This window comes from Hemicordylus capensis, chromosome 10, assembly GCF_027244095.1.
Source record: "Hemicordylus capensis ecotype Gifberg chromosome 10, rHemCap1.1.pri, whole genome shotgun sequence".
In the NCBI taxonomy this organism is placed as follows: Eukaryota; Metazoa; Chordata; class Lepidosauria; order Squamata; family Cordylidae; genus Hemicordylus; species Hemicordylus capensis.
The window spans coordinates 19,117,675-19,128,334 of NC_069666.1; the positions used below are offsets into that span (position 1 = coordinate 19,117,675).

Here is a 10,660-nt window from a genome sequence, read left to right on the forward strand (position 1 = left end):
ACTTGTATTCCAATCCGAGCTTAGAGGCGGGGCTAACAAACAGCCAGCAGCAAGAGCAAGGAAAAGCAGCCTGCACTTGTCTCTCTCTAGTGTACATAATATCTATTTCATTAAACTATTCATATGCCTGATTCCACTCCACTGTCTTGTCCATGCATACCACAACTCTTTCCCTTGGAGTCTACATAGAGGGCTTTCCTTGGGGCTGGGGATCTCAGCTAGGGCCAGCTCAGCCTCCTTCTCTGAGAAAGTGTTCTCTGGGTTGGAGGTGGCTCCTGACACTAACTTGGATCTCATAGTGGAAGACGCAGAGTATTCCCAGTGGGGTATTCCAGAGTGGTCGGGCCTGAAGAAAGGAGTAAGTAAAGAGAAAGAAACCCCTGGGTATTTTGTCCGAGCGGGAGATTGGACCTGGTCAGAAGCCGTAGTCAGTAGCACATCAGTAGCAGATGTAGAGCCAGTGTGGTGTAGTGGTTAGAGTGTTGGACTAAGACCAGGACCTGAGTTTGAATTCCCATTCAGCCATGAACCTCACTGAGTGCCTCTGAGCCTGTAAACTCTCTCTTGGCCTAACCTACCCCACAGGGTTGTTGTGAGGATGACCATAACCATGTACTTTGCTCTGGATTCCATGGAGGAAGAGCAGAATATAAATGCAATCAATCAATCAGTCAGTCAATAAAAGCTAGCCGCATGGTTTACCTGCAGAGCCAGCATCCTGGGTCAGTATATTGGGCACTTACTTAGTGTGCCATTGAGTCGGTGTCGACTCCTGGCGCCCACAGAGCCCTGTGGTTGTCTTTGGTAGAATACAGGAAGGGTTTACCGTTACCTCCTCCCACGCAGTGTGAGATGATGCCTTTCAGCATCTTCCTATATCGCTGCTGCCCGATTTAGGTGTTTCCCATAGTCTGGGAAACATACCAGCGGGGATTCGAACCGGCAACCTCTGGCTTGCTAGTCAATTCATCTCCCCACTGCATCATTAGGTGGGGGACACTTACTTACTAGGCAGTTTATACGAATATGACAAATATTTATATACCACTTTTCAACAAATGTTCCTAAGGTGATTTACATATATATTCCCCAGTAGGGGAAGGGGGCTTCAGTTCAGTGGCAGAGTGTCTGCTTGCATGCAGAAGATCCCAGGTTCAATCCCAGGCAGCATCTCCAGATAAGGCTGGGAGAGATTCCTGTCTGAAACTTTGGAGCGCTGCTGCTAGTCAGAGTACACGATACTGAGCTACCGTGACCAAGGGTCAGACTCAGTATAAGGCAGCTTCTTATGTTCCTGTGTACCAAGGGTCGGAACCCTGAGGCCACCTTTGTGCCCATAACCTTCGTGCGAGGGTGGCAGGTGGGTGATGCCCCTGGGACCCACTCGAGTGGAAGGGGTCTCACAGAGGGCCGTTTGCCCAGGGCCGCCTGAAGCCAAAAGCAGGCCAGTGGCCTTGCTGGTTTGTGACTGCCCAGGTCAGCCCCGGGTTAAAGATTGCCTAGGTTTGCGTGAGAAGCCGTTTGGCTGAGTTTCGCAGTGACCCCTGGAGCCAAGCAGAATCAAGAAAACAGCCAGGGAGGACGCAGGGGAAAGGAGAGTTCAGGGGGAGTTAGGCTGAGAGGCAGAAGCGGAGGACAGCTGGGTGTGTGTGTGTGTGTGTGTGTGTGTGTGTGTGTGTGTGTGTGTGTGTTGAAGGGCCTTTTGAAATGGAGATGTTTGAAAAGGAAGCTCAACAATTAGTTGTCAAAAATAGAGGCTCTGCACACAATCCGTGTGTTGAACCTCACTGGGCTAAGCCCACTCTCCCCGCAGACGAGCAGGGTGGCCGGATCCTGGGTGGCCGGATCGGCTGCTCTCACCACTACCCGCTCCGTCACAGAGCCGGTAAGGGTGGAGGGGATTGGGGGCCACCTGGCCCCAGGAGGAGAGCTGGTCTTAGGGAGGAGAGCTGGGCTTGTGGTAACAAGCAGGACTTGTCCCCATAGCTAAGCAGGGTCTGCCCTGGTTGCATCTGAATGGGAGACTTGATGTGTGAGCACTGTGAGATATTCCCCTCCGGGGATGGAGCCGCTCTGGGAAGAGCATCTAGGTTCCAAGTTCCCTCCCTGGCAGCATCTCCAAGATAGATCTGAGAGAAACTCCTGCCTGCAGCCTTGGAGAAGCCACTTCCAGTCTGTGAAGACAATACTGAGCTAGATAGACCAATGTTGGTCTGACTCAGTATATGGCAGCTTCCTATGTTCCTATGACTTGATGTGTGAGCACTGGAAGATATTCCCCTTAAGGCAGTGGTTCTCAACGTGTGGGTCCCCAGATGTTGCTGAACTACAACTCCCAGCATCCCTAACCAAAGGCCAATGGAGCTAGGGATGCTGGGAGTTGTAGTTCAGCAACATCTGGGGACCCACACGTTGAGAACCACTGCCTTAAGAGATGGAGCCGCTCTGGGAAGAGCAGAAGGTTCCAAATTCCCTCCCTGGCACCTCCAGGTTAGCTCTGAGAGAGACTTCTGCCTGCAACTCTGAGGAACCTGCTGCCATTCTGTGTATATTTGTACAGCATAATGTCCTAACAGGGATCATGTGCAAAGCATGCGTGTTTACTTCCTACCCGTACCCTGCATTTGAGGGAGTCTGTAGCTAGGTTCACTGCTGATAAAACGCATGTAGTGTAACTCACACAAACACATGCACATGTGTACAGGCAACTGTACAGGAGGACCTCGTTATTCCCGGATCTGGCATCTGCAGTTTCACATACCCACAGTCAGGTAATACGCATCCAACCTCAGTATATGGAAGGAAAAAAATGGGTTTAAAAGGGTTAAATCTGCATATTCGCAGATTGAGGTGGCTGGAAATGACCTCCGAGGTCATTTCCAACCGCCATTTAGAGCACTGCAGCCATTTTGTAGCTCCTTTTCACTTTAAAAAATGCTTGAAAATCATGATTTCCCGCCAAAAAATGGCCAAATGGACCATTGGGGGTCATTGCTAGAACATTGGGGATCCGTATAGACAGTACGACATTTAATTTGGCATTTGTTGTTTTTTGTCCACTTTTCACCATTTCCATGCCATTTGGAACAGCAGCGTAAGGAGGCTGGCGGCAGGCCGTATGCGGCCGCCACGGGCCCCTGGACAGCCGCGCCCACGTGTCTGATGTCAGACCCAGGGGGCGTGGTCTCCCTTCCAAATGGGGCCGCGCAGCCCTGTTTAAGAGGGAGATCGGCCCGTGCTGCGTTGGGCAGCGTGGGCCAGAGCTGTCAATGCAGTGCGGGTCGATCTCTCTCCTAAATGGGCCACGCAGCCCCATTTGGGAAGGAGATCAATCGGCCCCACTGCATTGGCAGTGAGACCAGGATTGGTTCTCCCTGCCTTTATGGCAGCGCGGGCCAATTTTGGCTCCAAAAATAACAGCTCCTGCATCTGATGTCAGACATGGGAGGCATGTCTGGGGCCGCGCTCGCAAGCCCTGATTGGTGACGGCCCGGGTTCTTTGAATCCGTTCGCCCAGTGATGGCTCTGCTCCTGATTTGGAACCTAACCCCTGGATTTCCATAGCCACAATGCCTCAGTATTCGCAGTTCTGGTATCCTGAGTATCTGGTATCACTGAGAACAGAATCCCCGTGAATACCGAGGTTTTACTGTTTGCACATATAACATAACGAGGTCATTCACACAATCAAAAAACCCTGTGTTCTACCCAGGTTTGGAAGCTGTGTGTGCTCTCAGTTTTCGGTTGTGTGGAAGCAAGGTAGGATAAGAACCTGGGCAGAAGTGATTGTGTGGAAGCAAGGTAGGAGGGAAACCTGGGTGGACATGATTGTGTGGAAGCAAAGTCGGAGGATAACCTGGGTAGCTTTTCCTCCTCCCATGCTTCCATGCTATCACTTCTACCCAGGTTTCCCTCTAACCTTGCTTCCACACAACCAAAAATTGGAAGCACACACAGCTCCCAAACACAGGCAGAACACAGTTTCTGATTGTGTGCATGACCTCCATGTCTGAAGGGAATGTCTGTGCTGCAGTGCTGTAAATGCAGGGCCCTTTCAGACAGGCCTTCTCCTCTGACTGGTAAATTGCCTATATTTATGTATTATTTATTTGCATGACTTGTCCCCCTAGCTAAGCAGGGTCCACCCTGGTTGCATATGAATGGGAGCACTGTAAGATATTCCCCTCAGGGGATGGAGCTGCTCTGGGAAGAGCGTCTAGGTTCCAAATTCCCTCCCTGGCAGCATCTCCAAGATAGGGTTGAGAGAGATTCCTGCCTGCCACCTTGGAGAAACCGCTGCCAGTCTGTGAAGACAATACTGAGCTAAATAGACCAATGGTCTGACTCAGTATATGGCAGCTTTCTATGTTCCTATGTTCCTAAATAGTAGTAGTGTAGTAGTAGTAGTAGTAGTAGTAGTAGTAGTAGTAGTATATTGTGTCACTTACAAAGGGTACACACACATGCTCAGACTGTGGCTTTCCTTCAAAGAAGATTGTATGTTGACCAAAAGAAGAAGAAAACCACAGTTTAAACAAGTTCATGTCTTTAACATCTCATTGGATCAGCATGTATTTTCTATCCAGGTATCAGAAACCTGGTACAAAATGTCTGATGAGGAGAATCCAAATATAGTCGAAAGTTCAGAGCAAAGATTATCATGCCCTATACAGGGCCAATTCTGTCCACCAATGCCAGATTTAGGCACAAGTTAAGTAAGCTACTGCTTAGGGCCTCACATTATGAGGACCTTTGAATAAATTTTTTAAAGGCTACATTTCAAATTTTACATAATGTACACTTTCTAATGCAAAGAGACTCATTGCAAGATAAATGTTTTTGTTAAATTATTTGGTTTTTGTTGTGTCTTTGCCAAGCAAAAAGCAAAGCATTATTATTTCTGTTTTCATCGTCCTTTTTGTTAGAATAATGATTTTTTATTTCTATTTTGGGGTGTGTGCATGATGCTACATGGCCTTTTAAACATTACTTGCCTCCTGAGGCTGTGTTGGCATATTCTTCCACGTCCTTTCAAAGGGAAATGAACATCTTTTTATTTCATTGTATCTTTGATTTTACTGGACGATTTTGGAAAATTGCCACTGAGCCATTATCTGCTGATTTGATTTGTTGTTTTGATAATTGATTGTAGTTCTAAAGTAATTGTTTGAATTGATTGATTGATTGATTGCATTGCATTGCATTACATTTCTAGACTGCCCCATCCAAAGGCTCTGGGCAATGCACAACAAATTAAAAAAACAAACATTAAAAACAAACACAATTTAAAAACACACTGCTTAAAACAATATAAAACAATTTTAAAACAATTCAGAGCCATTTAAAAACCAATTAAAATACTTTAAAACAATTTAAAAACCTTGGAAGGCCAGGCCAAACGAGTACGTTTTTAGGGCTTTCTTAAAGCCCTAAAAATGGTCTTTGGGTCATCTCGGAGAGACCATATTACTCCTGTATTAAAAGAGCTACGCTGGCTGCTGATAAGCTTCCAGGTAAAATACAAGGTGCTGGTTATAACCTATAAAGCTCTAAATGGCTTAGGCCCTGGGTATTTAAGAGAACATCTTCTTTGTTATGAACCCCACCGCCTGTTGGGATCATCAGGAGCAGTCTGTCAGCAGTTGCCACCGGCTCGTCTGGTGGCTACTCCGGGATGGGACTTCTCCGCTGCTGCCCCAAAACTTTGGAATGCCCTCCCTGCTGAAATAAGAACTTCCCCATCTCTGACAATTTTTTTAATTGTCAGAAATGGGAAGACATATCTTTAAAGACACATCTGCTCACCCAGGCTTTTTAATTAAATGCCATTATTATTATTATTATTATTATTATTACATTGATATCCCGCTCTTCCTCCAAGGAGCCCAGAGCGGTGTACTACATACTTGAGTTTCTCTTTCACAACAACCCTGTGAAGTAGGTTAGGCTGAGAGAGAAGTGACTGGCCCAGAGTCACCCAGCTAGTTTTCATGGCTGAATGGGGATTTGAACTCGGGTCTCCCCGGTCCTAGTCTAGCACTCTAACCACTATACCACGCTGGTTTTAACATTGTTTTAAAATATTGGTTGTAATGTTTTAACTTTTTGCTGTCATTTATTTGAACCAGTGTTTTAATTTTTCTGTTGTTGGTTTGTTTTAACTAATGTTTTAACTTTTCTGTTGTCATGATGTAAGTTTTGGGCGGCATAAAAATATGTTAAATAAATAAATTATAAACAAATAAAGGCCAACGATGAGCCTAAATTAGGGATATCTGCTGGGAGGAGTGCATTCCATAGGCCTGGAACAGCTACAGAGAAGGCCTGGCTCTGAGTCGCCATCAGAGATACCAGTGGTAACTGGAGACAGACCTTCTCAGATGACCTCAACGTGCGATGGGGATCATACACTGATGTTGCTTTAATAGTTGTGTGTCATTACTGTGCACTGCTTTGAGAACAATTATGGCTGAAAAGCAGGACACAAATACTGGGAGGGGGAAAATACTGTAAATGAACAGGTGCCTTTCTGCATGTGTGAATGGCTGCACGTGTGTGAAAGAGATTGTGGATGACTGGGTGAACATAAACTGATATTGTAGGGAAAGATGGGGTCAATGAGGTGGGGGGAAGAAAAGGCAGCAACTGTAACATCACAATAACATAAGCAACAGAAGAAGGTAGGAAACTACCATCTATTGAGTCGCCCATTGGTCTATTTAGCTCAATATTTAACTTGGTTCACATGATCATTTGAATCGAGTTTTAAAGTTGGTAACTGACATTAACGTAATTGTGTAAACCCACAAGAAGGCAAGGATATTGGATTCCTCTTGGGTCACAAACTACCAGCAGCAATCTTGGCATGGTTTCACACAATCACACTAACGTCAGTTATTTTATTTTAATCTATTTATTTATTTATTTATTTATTTATCTATCTACCAACTTAACCTAGATTCAAATGATTGTGTGAACCCAGGAGCAGCTCTCCAAGGTTTCAGACAGGAGTCATTCTCTGCCCTATCTGGAGATGCCAGGGATTGAACCTGGGACCTTCTGCATGCAAAACAGATGCTCTGCCACTGAGCTATGGTCCATCCTAGCAAAAATGGCTAGTCTTGGCCCAGAGAAACTTAGAATCTAAATTTCATCAGTGGAGGAGGCAGCAAAGGGACCATAGGAGAGGAGAGAAAGGATAACAAGGCTCAGTATAACACCCCTTGATCCATCAATCCACCCATAGTTAAGCAACCAAGATTGTAATTGCGTGACTGCAGGATTACTCCGAGAGCCAGTATCTGGGAGGAAAAGGATTTCACATCAGCCATTCTTCTTTCTACGAGCAGATGACACAGTGTTGACCTTTCTTAGATAGCCATGCCCCATGGAAGCAATATCTGCTCCTGTCCAAAGCACAAGTTAACGATTGTCCAGGTTGCGTGCAAAGCAGCTTGGCTAATGTTTTCCACAGCAAACAAGGAGAAGAAAAGAGGTGGGGAGGGCATAGAAGTTCATGCATCTAGAGGACCTTTCCATGTTCTGAAACCATCTGGTCTGCATGGACAAGATATGACAAGGGAGACTGCTGTAGATACCACTAGTTGGAAGAAACCTGGTGGTGTCTTTGGAGAAGGTCTCTGGCAGTCTTCCCTCTAACAGGGATTCCCAGATGTTGTTGACTACAACTCCCAGAATCCCTAGCCGCAATGGCTTTTGCTTGGGATTAGAAGAGTTCTAGTCAACAACATCTGGGAATCCCTGTTCAAGGGAACACTGGTCTCTTGGACCTTGAAGGTCACCCCTACCATGAAGAGTTTTCCTTCCCCTTACCAAAATGTGGGTTGGTTGGTTTGTTGTTCAATTTTTAATACCACCTTCCATAAAGCATCCCAAGGCAGTTTAAAAAAGCTGGTGACTGGCTGTCAAAAACCACACAAATACATGGAACTCCTTTTCCCCTGCTGAGCAAAGAGGCGCCTTTTAAAAGTGGTGATGCTCTTTATTTAGCAGGGGGAGAGCAACTGGCCCTATCCATCCCCAGCACAGCCTCCCTCCAGGAGCTGTGCTCCAGCCTCCCTCCAGGAGCAACTGGCCCTATCCATCCCCAGCACAGCCTCCCTCCAGGAGCTGTGCTCCAGCCTCCCTCCAGGAGCAACTGGCCCTATCCATCCCCAGCACAGCCTCCCTCCAGGAGCTGTGCTCCAGCCTCCCTCCAGGAGCTCTTATGTTTCTAACCAACTCTTCTGTTGTTGTTGTTGTTGTTTATGGCTTCAGCAAGGTGACCATATTGTATGCTATAGACCAGGGCTGCTCAGTTTTGACCCTTCTGCAGACATTGGCTTACAATTCTCATAATCCCTGGCTATTGGCCACTGTGGCTGGGGATTATGGGAGTTGTAGTTCAAAAACAGCTAGGGGTTGAGCATGCCTGGCATAGACTATGCTCTGGCAGTTAAATCTCTGAGTGGGATATGTTTATGCCCTTTGCCTCCAGTGAGCATGTATCTAACGTTAGCATACAAACCTATGAATATAGGAAACTAGGAAGCTGCTTTATACTGAGTCAGACCCTTGGTCCATCTCGTTCAGAATTGTCTACACTGACTGGAAGCAGCTCTCCAAGGTTGCAGGCAGAAGTCTCTCTCAGCCCTACCTGGAGATGCTGGCAAGGAATGAATGGGGGACCTTTTACATGCAAAATGTCTCTGCCCCTGAGCTATGGCTCCAACCCCTAAGGGGAAGAGCTTACAACTCTCACATGTGATCTCCCATCTAGATGCACACCAAGGCAGACCTTGCTGAGCCGAGGGGACAATTCATGCTCACGACCACACGACCAGCTCTCCTCCCCTAATAAGCACTAAGGCCCAGTCTGCCATTTTATAATCTGAAGCTGCTGAGATCTATCGAGAACTGTGTGGGTAACGCTCCTCACTCCCTCAAGTGTTGAGAAATCCCAAAGGTGCAGTGCTGCTGTGCTTGTGACCTCCTCTGGAGGACAGATCACTCAAGCCTTGGGTTGCCTTTGTGATATTAGGTTTATTGACAAGTTGACCATCAGATGGCATTGGAAATGCAGAGCACACTCCGTGGAGTGCTCAGTTCGTGGAGGACAGGTTTGTCAAGGGCTACAGGTCTGAGGGCTATAGGCCACGTCAGCAGGAGGGGATCTGAAGTCACCCCTTGCCTGTGGGCCACTGTGTGAAACAGGATGCTGGACTAGATAGGCCTTGGGCCTGATCCAGCAGGGCTGTTCTTGTGTTCTTAAGTTCCTAGAAGCAGCAACAGGTTACATAAGTATTTTGTTGTAGTTGTTCCTACGGAAACACCATTGCATGACTGGTGGGTTGCTCCCTAGGAGCTCTCCCAGGTCCTGTAATACCAGAGTCTGATCAACTGACTATAATTGGGTGCTGCTTAGTTAAACAAATCATCTCCCTCCTTCCTCCTGTATCCAGAGATCTTCTGCTTGTTGCCTTCTGTGCTTCCTAATGCCAGACTGTGCCCCTGCCTTTACCTGGTTGAAGCTCTCATAGTGCTCCTTGACACGCTTCTGCAGGAAGGTGAGCAACCTCTTGTTTACAGCCTTGAACCTCTTCATGGAGGGACTGGGGAAATGCTGGAGCACCGGAAAGAAATCGGCAGGGCTCCCGGCAGCAGTGATGTCCTCAAAGGAATCAAAGACATTCACGATGCTGAGCAGTTCCTGATTGTTGTGGCTGTAGCGCGTCCCAAAACAGATGCCACACATCACATTCATCATCGAGATGACCACGTATTGAAAAGGGTCAAAGCTCTTCTTTTCTTGACTCACCTGCAGCAACTTTGTGACCAGGTAGTTAGCTTCTTTGGAGATGTGCTCTTCCAGGAGACAGGTGGAGGAGGAGGTCAGGCTGGGCGAGGTAGAGAAGGACTTCAGGGCATTCTGAATGAGTTTCTTGCGAGCCCGCCAGACTGCCTCGGAATCCCTCCCAAAGGTTAAGCTCTGGCCATCACCGATGAAGCGGAAGCTGTAGAAGTCAGGTCATCCCATGAAGTCTCCTCCTTGCCTCACCAAGGCCTGCTTGATGGTCTCCTGCCCACTTACCACCAGCACTGGTCTCATGCCAATGTGTATCTTCATCACATCCCCATATTTCTGCCTCATCTGGGTCAGACTCAGATGGGGGTTCTTCCCTAGTTGCAGCATGTTCCCAATCAATGGGTAAGCCATTGGGCCTGGGAGCTTCTTCAGAACTTCTGGCATCTGCAGCTGGAAGGATTTGACAATGGCAAAAACCAGGCAGAAGACGGCCAGTGCAACAAGGGCTTCAGTGACGGATATGGAGGTCAGGTTTCCAACAAGCATTGTTGCAATATCTCAGGAACCCTAGTTAATGTTAGAAGAAAGGCACAGGACTTTTTAGACTACAGCCACAGTGGCCAACCTACTGCCACAATGGCCAATCGCCAGGGATTGTGGGTTGTAGGCCAACATCTGCAGGAGGGCCAAAGTTGAGCAGCCCTGACATAGATGATCAAGAAAAATCATTTTTGATCTTTTTAATATATATTTCCAAAAGAGCTGGAAATGTTATGATCCTTATGAATGCATAACCAGTGCTGTGGAACCATTAGGGAACAGTGATCATAGTGTGATCCAATTTAGCATACATGT

At 47.1% G+C, this 10,660-nt stretch overlaps 1 pseudogene; it reads right to left on the reverse strand.

Moving 5' to 3' along the window:
• Nucleotides 1-9,433: 9,433 nt before the first annotated feature.
• On the reverse strand, nt 9,434-10,354 carry LOC128334933 (cytochrome P450 1A5-like; annotated as a pseudogene).
• Nucleotides 10,355-10,660: the final 306 nt, after the last annotated feature.